Source organism: Triticum urartu, chromosome 6, assembly GCF_003073215.2.
Source record: "Triticum urartu cultivar G1812 chromosome 6, Tu2.1, whole genome shotgun sequence".
Taxonomy (NCBI): domain Eukaryota; kingdom Viridiplantae; phylum Streptophyta; class Magnoliopsida; order Poales; family Poaceae; genus Triticum; species Triticum urartu.
In genome coordinates, this window is record NC_053027.1 from 79494199 (window position 1) to 79505662 (window position 11464).

The following is an 11464-nucleotide window of genomic DNA, read 5'->3' on the forward strand; positions in this document are numbered from 1 at the left end:
AACGTCGAGCTAATGCACCTGAAGAAAATACTGAAGAAAATGGTGCTGAAGAGAATGCTGATCAAATTCCTCAACGACAACCAGCTCATCCTCGCATTGCAAAAGAAGTGCAAGTTGAAAAGATCATCAATGACATCAAAGCGCCAGGTCCTCTCACACGCTCAAAAGCTTCACATTTATCTAACTTTTGTGGGCACTATGCCTCTGTCTCTATCACAGATCCCACTAAGGTAGATGAAGCATTTCTAGAGCCTGAGTGGATTCAGGTCATGCAAGAAGAATTACATCACTTCGAGCTCAACAATGTCTGGGAACTGGTCAAACGTCCAGATCCTCACAAGCACAATATCATTGGCACAAAGTGGATCTACCGCAACAAGCAAGATGAAAATGGCCTTGTGGTGAGGAATAAGGCACGGCTCGTAGCTCAAGGCTACACACAGGTTGAAGGAATTGATTTCAGTGAAACTTTTGCACCTGTTGCTAGACTTGAGGCTATTCGCATATTACTTGCTTATGCTAACCATCATGATATCACTTTATATCAAATGGATGTGAAAAGTGCATTCCTCAATGGTAAGCTTGAGGAAGAAGTATATGTTGCTCAACCCCTAGGTTTTGAAGATCCAAATAATCCTGACAAAGTATTCAGACTCAACAAGGCCCTCTATGGCCTCAAGCAGGCCCCACGGGCGTGGTATGATACCTTGAAGGAATTCTTCATGAAGAAAGGCTTCAAAACTGGTTCACTCGACCCTACTCTTTTCACTAAATATTATGATGGTGAATTGTTTGTGTGCCAAATATATGTTAATGATATTATCTTTGGCTGTACTGACCAACATTATAGTGATGAATTTGCCTATATGATGAGTGAAGAATATCAAATGTCTATGATGGGAGAGTTGAAATTCTTCTTAGGTCTTCAAATTCGTCAACAACGCAATGGCATATTCATATCTCAGGAGAAATACCTCAAGGATGTACTGAGGAAATTCGGCATGCAAGATTGCAAAGGTGTCAAAATTCCTATGCCCACAAATGGCCATCTGTGCACTGATGAAAATGGTATTGACTTCGATCATAAGGTATACCGCTCCATGATTGGTTCTTTATTGTACTTATGTGCATCTAGGATAGATATAATGCTTAGTGTTTGCATGTGTGCCCGATTTCAAGCTACACCGAAGGAATCACACCATAAGTCTGTGAAGCATATTCTTCGATATCTAGCTCACACACCAACACTTGGATTATGGTACCCCAAGGGCTCGACTTTTGATCTCATTGGATATTCCGACTCTGACTATGCTGGTGATCGTGTGGACCGCAAGTCAACATCTGGTACATGTCATTTCCTTGGATGATCTTTGGTCTGTTGGTCCTCGAAGAAACAGAACTGCGTATCACTATCTACTGCTGAAGCTGAGTACATTGCCGCTGGTTCTTGAAGTGCTCAATTGCTATGGATGAAGCAAACTCTCAAGGACTACGATGTCAACATGAAGAATGTGCCTCTCTACTGTGACAATGAGAGTGCCATCAAGATTGCTCACAACCCAGTTCAGCAGTCGAAGACTAAGCACATTCAGATTCGTCATCATTTTCTTCGTGATCATGTGTTGAAGGGCGACATTTCTATTGAGCATGTGAAGACTGAAGAACAGCTAGCCGATATCTTCACAAAGCCCTTGGATGAGAAGAGATTTAGCAAGTTGCAGTGTGAGCTAAATATCCTAGAATCTTTGAATGTTCTTTGAAAAGGACACTCATCCTAACACTTATGCAAAATTGATGACTTAGATGTGCAACACATGAAGAAACGTTTTTCTTCAATCAATGAAGAATAACACTCTAAGTGTGAAGAAATTAACGAAGAATTGATTCTCAGAACCCTACGATAATTGTACGCGGTGTCTGAAATCATCATTCTTATATGGTGGGTCACGCCACCACCAAAAGTTGAAATTCCTCAATTGTTCATTTTCTTCAACTTTGCAGTGTCTTCACTGTTTCCATCATTTTTCTTCATTGACTATATATATATATATCTATACCTACTATTGAAGGGAGGTGATATTCTTGGTTTTGTCCCGCTTCGTTTGGTCCCGTTTCAATTAATTTCACATACGCTATTTGGTTTTGTTACTTGCCACCCGTTTTGGCCCAATGGAGGAAGCCCATCCGGCGGCGCACTGTTGCGCAGTTCCGGAGAGCTGGCAAAAATAAAATTGCTGATGGGAGGGTTCGATCTCATAGCCTGCCAATCGGCCACACACAGTTTGTCCAACTGACCCAGCTAAAGATATGAGCGAATTTTTCCCCCGTTGCAACACACGGGGATTTTTGCTAGTATATATATATACCAGTTTATGTCCTCTACAACATTCACTTATTGCTAATTCTTCAAGTTGGGTTTTCTGCTAAGTGAATGTGATCGGACCCTTTCCCCCTCTATGCTATACTCAACCCAATCTGTTCACAAATTCTTCATGTGCGTTCTATTTGAAACTCGTTCAAAATCTTCACTGTGTCCTTGTCAGCTAAAGAAATTGTGAACGAAACTTTAAAACCTATCTTATCTAAATTTTCGGCTTTGCTGCTCACACCATTCCGCATCCCACGATACATTTATCCTTTCACCCACGATCGCACACGATCTCCACCTCTTAGTACGTGGGTGACACATGTCAAGCGAAGGAGAAGGGTCAGGGGCACGTTCGTCCAATTTCTTCGGGCGAACAGTTTTTCACTGTGGCTATAAATACCCCTCTTCCCCTTCCTCACTTCTTTTACTCCGCTAGACCTCTCTCCAGCTCAAGCTTCTCAAACCCTAGCGCCGCCGCTACTTCATCATTGCCGGTGAGGAAGAGCTTCACTGCCTCGACCTCGTCACCGCCGTTCTCGCGCCGATCGCGGAAATATTCACTCCGCCGCCGCCGTAGTCGTCTTCCTCCGCCGAGTTAGGGCGTGGAAGATCTACACAGACGAACTTCACCTCTCCACCTCACTGTTCGTCGTGTTCTTCATCCAGGGTAATTAAAAGTTACTTTTACTGCCCTCGTTGATTCGAATGATTATCTACAAAATCTTCAAAGGTGTTTTTCTTCATATCTTCTCACACTAAAACACCTCTCATATCATCTGTTCTTGATTCGTTTCTCTAAGCTATGTTTTTCTTCAAGATTCCTCAAATGTGTGGATTTTTGATCTACACATTTATGGAACCTAAGACAAAGAATGCTTAGTGAAATTCTTCAAGACTCATCTGGTCAAATTCCTCAAACTTGTTACTTTTGCAAAACCTTCTAAGAATGCATATGACCTCTCCAAATTCCTCGCAACTATACTCTGTTCACAGGTACTCATGTCAGCTGCTGAATCACTAGGTTCTCATCAACTTAACTCATTTGCAGCGTTCCTCGAAGAAAAGTTGCATACTTCTTCAGAGAATTCAATTGTTCAAATTCCTCAACTGAAGAAAATGGCTGACGGTAAAAAGCCACAGAAAGGAGGAAAGAGGGCTGAGGTCAACACAACGTTTGAAATCCCTGATGACATATACAAGGATTACTGCACTCCTGATGAGGCCAAGTTTGGAAAAGAGGACAAAAATCAGCGCAAGGTGCACATACAGAGGATAGAAAGGAGATGGGAAAGAGAGTGGAGGGAGTACAGGTATGTTACTCCCAAGTACATGAAGAAATTCGCACTCAATCCTCCATGCCCAAGACCTCCATTGGCACCTGGCCAAATAGCTAATTCCACCAGCCTCAAACGCGGTGAGGACTATCCTGATGAATGGGCCAAGCGCCAAGCCAAGTTGGCTAAGCAAGCCAGAGAAGCAGTGAGGAAATTCAATGAAGATTCTGCTGCTGCTGCTGCCTCTGCTAAGGCCTCTGCTGTCAAGCCAAAGAAGGCTATGTCAAAGAAGCCTGCGCGCAAGCCAAGTGCTTCACCAACAGTGCCCTCAAGGGCAAGTTCCTCAGCAATGCCCTCACGGCCAGAATCCTCAAATCCCTCACGGTCAATTCCTCATGCTACTCCTTCTCCTCCAAAGTCCTTAGCTCCTCACAAGTCCTCAGCTGCTTCGACAAAGTCCTCTGCACCTGTGCATCTTGCCACGTGTCAAAGGACCACAGGCGTCTCAATTGCCTCAGGAGTTTCAGCTAGTTCTTCAGCTGCACCAAATTCCTCAATGGGACCCTCTCTACTGAAGACAAAGGCTACTGCTAGACGAGGTCCTCGCCCTAGTCCTCAGAAGAAGCAGGTCGCCTTCCAAGTGCCGTCTGAAGAAGACGAAGCTGATGATGAACTTGCAGAAATCATCAGAGATAGGCAAGTCAGGGCTGCTAGAGCCAAGGGAACAGATGTGCCACTGCTTTTGGATCTCAAGTTGATCCTCGAATACATTGATGTTTGGCACAAGAACCCCCACACTACCATGCCTGATTTCAAGCTGACTCCTGGCCAAAGTCACATGCTAACCCATTTCATCCAAGAAGAAAAATGGAAATATGAGAAGGCCAGGCAGATCAAGAAAGCGCAATACAAGAAGGAGAAATTTATGAATAACAACATTGTCACTATGACAACTGATGAACTTGTAAAAATCCAATCTGAAATCAAAACCCTCAGCGATGACTTCAAAGCCTACTATGCTAATGGGCAAGGAGCCAAAGTCAGATTTGTAAAGATAACCAAACAGTTCACTTCGAATGTTGCTGCCCCAACACAACAGGAAATTCCTCAGGCTGAAGCATCTGCTTAGCCGACTGAAGAACATGCCAGCACCGCTGATGAAAATCAGGCTGCTGAAGAAAATGTGAGTTCCAGGGCTGATGACTGCATTCCATCCGCTGAAAAAATTGCCAGGGCATCCTCTTGTGGTGCGCCTGAAGAAACTGGAGAAATCAGGGCAACTGCATCAGTTGTGCCTGAAGAAAATCAACCAGATTCTTCTGCTCCTCCTGCGCCAACACCAACTCTGATCCTTCCATCTGCGTCAGATGTGAAGAAGACCAAGGCTGCAGAGCGTGCAGCAGTGAAGAAAAGGAAAGCATCAGCTACTTCAGATTCTTCAGCTCCGAAGAAGATGAAGCCTTTGACCAGTTCATTTGCTAATCCCATTGATGCTGTTCCAATCTCAACCATGCCAACAAAGGACCTTGTTCCTTTTGGTGAAGAATATGAGATCCCTAGCGGATCTGATGAAGAAAATCATTCTGCTGCTTCATCAGAGCAGATTGATGAAGAAATTGAAGTGGATGCGATCCCTTCAACACCCGTTATCTCCTCGCCAATGCCTCAGTTCACACCTGAAGAGGCTGGCATTGAAGAAATGGAAGATGAAGATGTGGACGTTGGCAGCTCCACACCAGTGATGAGTGATGAATTCTGGGAAAGGCAGCATCCAAACTCTCCAATGTTCACACCGTTGCAGCAGATACCTCAATCCCCCGCACAAACAGTTCAAATGGGCTCTGAAGAAACTCACCCCACTTCATCTGTACATGAGGAAATTCCAGCCACTAGTGCTGAAGAAACTGCTGCTGCTGAACATCTAAAGACACAAACTGCCGCTGAAGAGGAACCAGAAATTCCTCAGCCTGTAGAACCTAAGATTGCGATTCCTAAGGTCGTGCTGCAACTCACTGACACTCCTCTGCCCAAGCCAAAGGATCCATTCCCACGCAAGTAAAAGTCAAGGCTGATGATTTCTTTGGCGAGCACATATTCTTCGAAGACTACAACCCATATAATTCTGTTCGTATAAGGAAGAGGCGTTTCTAGACTGCTAGTCAAGAAAATTTCTATTCCTCAGTGCTGTTCAACAAAGAGAAAATCTTCTACCATGAGCACATTCCTCACGTGGATATGGAATCTCTACCGTGTTTCGTGCCAGTCCTCAGTGTTCTTCATGATGCTGGACTGTTAAACTTTTGCTCTGACATCTGTGATTGGAATGAAGAACTGATTCTTCAATTTTATGCAACGCTGCACATCACAGGAGATTCTGAAGATGTGAATTCATGGGTGCTGGACTAGATGTCTGAGAACACTCACTACATAGCACCAGCTACTGAATTGCTTCGTGCCTTACCACTCAGTCCTCCCCTTGAAGAAGCTCGTTGCATCTACAGTGAACCTGAGGTTACAAATCACTACATGCAAGTTTTGATGAAACCTTTGAAGCCAGGTTAGGCCCCACAAACCAAATTCCTCGTGAAGGAATTACTCTATGTGCCCAAAACTGTCTATCGTATTCTTACGAGGACAATGAGTCCTATCAAAAGCCACGACTCATCTGATGAGGAAATTGTTGGCATCATGAAGAATCTTGTATTCAATATCGTTCATGGCATTCCTGTCAATTATCACGATTTCTTCATGAGGACTCTGGCAAATGTTGCACTGTCTTTGTTTGAGCTGAAGCCTTATGCACCTTGGATTATGAGATTCCTCAGGACAAGGTCTTCACTCAACTACAAAGCTGATTTTCAGAATCACCTCAGCTACTTGCCCCCAATTGAAGTCCTCAAGCGGACCTATTCCTTAGTTGATGAAAAGGGCAAGGCACCAGCTGTTATAGATGAAGGCATTCGTCCATTGGATGGACAGTTTCGCAAAGCTGCCTCTTATTCCACCAATGATGACTCTGCCACACATGACTCTGCCAATGCACCCAAGTCTACTCCTCAAGCCACTGCTCCTCGTGTGATGACTGATCGTGAGCTTCTGCTTAGTCTTCACCAGAAGGTGGATCGAAATCATAAATGGGTTAAGCGTTAGTTTGGTTCATTTCTTCACAACATGACTGCTACACACAATGCAGTGAAGAAAAACCATTACTACCTCCATGAAGTCTTCAGTCGCACCTGGGAAATACTGTCACATCTATGTGGTGAAGAAGATCTGAAGAAAATGGGTCTCAAGGAAGATTTTGACTGGTCTGCACCTCCACCAAAGAAATTCAAGAAGGTCCAGGTTCCTTCCTTGGTGGCCATCTCATATTCTTCATCGCATGACACTCATTAGAATGAAGACTTGGACGACACTGCGGCATGCCCTACTACGACAAACGACCCCAACAACGCTGGCGCTCCTTCATCAACTTGATATTTTTAGGGATGTTAGTCCTCATATTCGATCCTTTTGGTGTAGCGACCCGACCCGAATGGATCAAGTCTCTGTGCTTAAGTGTCATCCCTGGATCGGTATGCTGACACATACAGTACTCGAAGGATTTATAACAGAGGTAAATCACATGTATAAAGTAACGTAAATACTATTACCTCAATCCAAAATAGCGGAAGCAACAAGGTTGTGGTTTCCCATCAACACCAGCGGCAAAGTTGAGTGTAGAAATCGTAACCCTAACGTATCACTTACTTGTCGTAAGAAAACCTGCAACATGAGACGTTGCAGCCCGAAACGGGTCAGCACATGGAATATGCTGGCAAGGTAACACATAGAGAATAATGGAATGAAACAGCTATACTATATGCATATATGGCTGGTGGAAAGCTCTATGGTTACAGTTTTGCGTAAAGCCAGTTTTTCCCTACTGCAAAGGAATAAATTTATTTTACTATCATGGTGGTTGTGAAACATCGAGAATGGTTGACAGCATTCCGATCCCAATTAAGTGAACAATTAAAACCCAACAATATTAATTAGAGTAACATGTTGAGATTCACATGATATTCAAGTACTAGATACTCAAGTTGTCCATAACCGGGGACACGGCTAATCATGACTAGTTTGTACACTCTGCAGAGGTTTGCGCACTTTTCCCCACATGACTCGATCGCCTCCGTTTGTTTCCTCGCACTACATGGTGTTTGAGAAACGGATGACCGAGACATAGTCTTTCAGAAGCGCTAGCACCTTACATGTGGGGTAGACCGTACCACCTACAACCCCTACATCTGCTAGTCCACCCCGCAAGAGTTCGCACAACTTAGTCAACTATGCCAGAGCCCATAGTAGCATGTGGCTGCACACAGAAGTTTCCAGCATGAAAGATCTTATGATCCCTTTGAGCCTGGGTGGCGGTCCGAAAAAAAAGAGGCAAGTCCTGATAGACATCAGGTGCCTCAATCCACCCAGATGTGTGTTTAAGTTGCCACCTTAGATAAACCATTAAAATTAACAACTCACATCTGTCATCGATATCACTCACCCAATCCACGTCTACTAGCATAGCATGGCATAATAAGCAAACGTAGAAGTAACTCCCAAAGGTTTCATAATAAACAGGTAATAGGTACTACCTCATCTACATCCCATCCCAATTTAATTAGATCCTAATCATGCAATGTGAGAGGATTGATCTAATGCAATAAAACATGGGTTGTAGAAAAGGTATGATCAAAGTGTGAACTTGCCTGCAATGAAGATGATTCGCACTTAAAACTCTTGATAGATCTACTCGTCACACTCCGGTCAATCTATCGTAAGCAAACAATAGTAACCACACAATAAGTACTCATCTGATGCACAAGTAAAACTCGAACGAGAGAATGAACCAGAAAGTTCAACTTAAGAACTCCGGTTGCAAAGAAAGAACGAACCGAACAAACGACGGAAAACAAACGGCGGAAGAAAACAACTCGGTTCTAGCAAGTTGAAACTAGGTCAAATTTTACCATAGAAAAAACTTGTTCAAGTTGATTAGACGGAACGGCGGTTTCGAGACGAAAATCCAGGCACTTGAATCACCTGATTCTGATAAACGGGCGAGAAGATAAACTAGAACGAAGATCGGATCTGAGATCGCGATCGCGGAATAAATCCGACGAAAAGAAAGAGACGAACGGTTAAACGAACGGGCGTCGTTAACCGGGAATAATCAGTGATCACGTTCGTTGAGACGAATGGTCTGAAAGAAGAACGAAAACCGATCTAGGGTTTTCGGAAAAGAAACCGAAAAATAAAATGGAAAACCGATCTAGGGTTTCGGAAAAGAAACCGAAACGAAGAATCGGAGAGAAAAACCGGAAAAGAAAACCAGAACGGTTTCTTTTAAAAGGACCGAACCGCGGGGAAGAAAAAGAGAGGCGCGGGGCTACCTCCGGCGAGGCGGGGCGAACGGTGGCCACGGCGGCGTGCTAGGGCGGCGGCGGCGGCGCTATAGGGGCGGCGGCGGCGGGTGAGGGGCGCGGGGTGGGGCGCGGCTTGGGGAGGAGAGGGGGTTTGGGTTTTTGGTGTGAGGAGAGGGGGGGGGGTTCTATGGGGGTACTTATATAGGAGAGGGGAGAGATTACTTGGGGTAGGGGACAAGAAATAGAGTAGGAAAAGGAAAAATGAAACAAGGAAAAGGTGCTAGCCTAGAATCCTAATAGGATTCGGCCAGGGAAGAGGCGGCGGCTGGCCTGGCGCCTGGCGCTGCGCGCGGCTGGGGTGGAGCGGCGGCTGGCTGGGCCTTTGGCCCGGCTGGCCTGCGGAATTTTTTTTGACTGGTTCCGCGCGCAGAAAAACAAGAAAAAGAAAAACTAAACGGTCTCCAAAATTTCTAAAGTAAATTTTCCCCGACTCCTAAAAATGAGTCGAACAAAATGAACTTTTCTCCGGACCTAATATGCAATTTTCGAAAACGCGCATTTTTCCCTATCCAAATAAAAAGCAAACAAAACTCCGGCAAAACCAAAATTTGGTTTAGTCATTAGATCTTCATTTTTCCTAACTTTTGGGAAAGTCATATTATTCCCTCTCTCATATTTTTGATATTGGAAAAATAATTGAAGATGGAATAAATAAATCAAATGATCCTCTTCTCAAATTCAAGAAACTCTCAAATATGAAAATAACGAAATCTCCAACTCTCTCCAAAGGTCCTTGAGTTGTGTGAAATTTCTAGGATCGACCAAAATGCAAGAAAATACGATATGCATGATGATCTAACGTATAACATTCCAAATTGAAAATTTGGGATGTTACAAACCTACCACCCTTAAAAGGAATCTCGTCCTCGAGATTCGGAGAGGCTAGCAAGAAATAGGTTAGGGTTTGGGGGTCTCCTCAAAATCCATTGATCATCACAGGGGTCTGGGATGCTACCACCCTTAAAAGCATGGTTACTGTTCCATCAAAACTCATATACTCCATCCTTATTCTTGACAGTGTCGGTCTTCTCAGATCCTCGAGAAAATTTCTCCTCTGAGCTCTTCCGGTAACGGCATAACCTTTTCCTCAATTCTTTTGTCCTTTCATCTTGGTAAGGTTATTCCAAGACTGGGTCTTCTTAGCTAACGGTCTGGCGCCAAGACTAAACAACTATCGATATCTCATGGTGGTCAAAAGTTTATGGTTTCCCCTGCAGGAAATGGGTCTGGGTTGATCCTCACCGTATAACCTACGGTTGGCACAACTGCCGTGTACAAGGGAAAAATACTTATACCATTCTAAGGTTTAAACAAGGTTTAATATCGCCGTCTCTCTACTATAGGTAAGTCACTCAGATTTACCATCCCATATAGCAAGGCGAATAATAAGAGTAAGTCGGTATGGTGATCAATCCATCCCGCACCCAAATCATTACCATGTACACAGTTTAGCGAATCTCGCATACTAACACTCAGTCATCCTCACAAGCGTTGCAGAATTTCTCTTGTCGACGAACCAAGTTCGAATAAATCCATAGATTCTGCAAGCCAAACAACCATCTATCGTTCCTTCACAACTCTCAGGTTTTGCGTAACTCCTATAAGATCGTCTGTCGATATAATCGTAACTTCTTTCAGGGTTTTTCCTTCAGCAAGAATGTGCTTGCTTCTTGGCAGGTCCTGGCGCCTGTGGGTTATGCCCCATCTCATCAGTTGTAGTCCTTGAACTTATCATCGGGCAACTGATCATTGTTCCAACTTCCTAGTATTCTTAAATCCATCCAATTGTACTATCTTCCTTCCTTCTATTGGCACCAAACTAGGACATGATTACTCAGACTCATCATGGAATTTTCATTGACACATATTTCCAACATCATACCTCCTTTATATCCAATAGTAATTTATCTCTTCATGCCCGTGGGATATCCCTCATACCGAGATAAAAACCTATACTTATGAAGTTCATATTCCACTTCATGGAACATCATTATCCTTTCCAGGGTCAAGCGTCCTTACTGGGGAATATTGGCCATCTCTGCATGGCACTTCTTCAACTGGGAAATGTGAAACACATCATGAACTCCTGACAGTCCTTTGGGTAACTCAAACTTGTAGGCCACTTCTCTCATACGCTCCAAAATTCGGTATGGTCCTACAAATCTCGGGGCTAACTGTCCCTTAACTCCAAATTGTTTAACTCCTCGTAGAGGGAACACATGAAGACATGCTCGGTCTCAAATTTCATAGACTACCTCCTTGAGTTTTTTTTGAGTCTACATAACTCTTCTGCCTGGACTGAGCTACCTTCAGTCTATCTCGAATCAACTTAACATTCTCTTCCGACTCCTTGATCA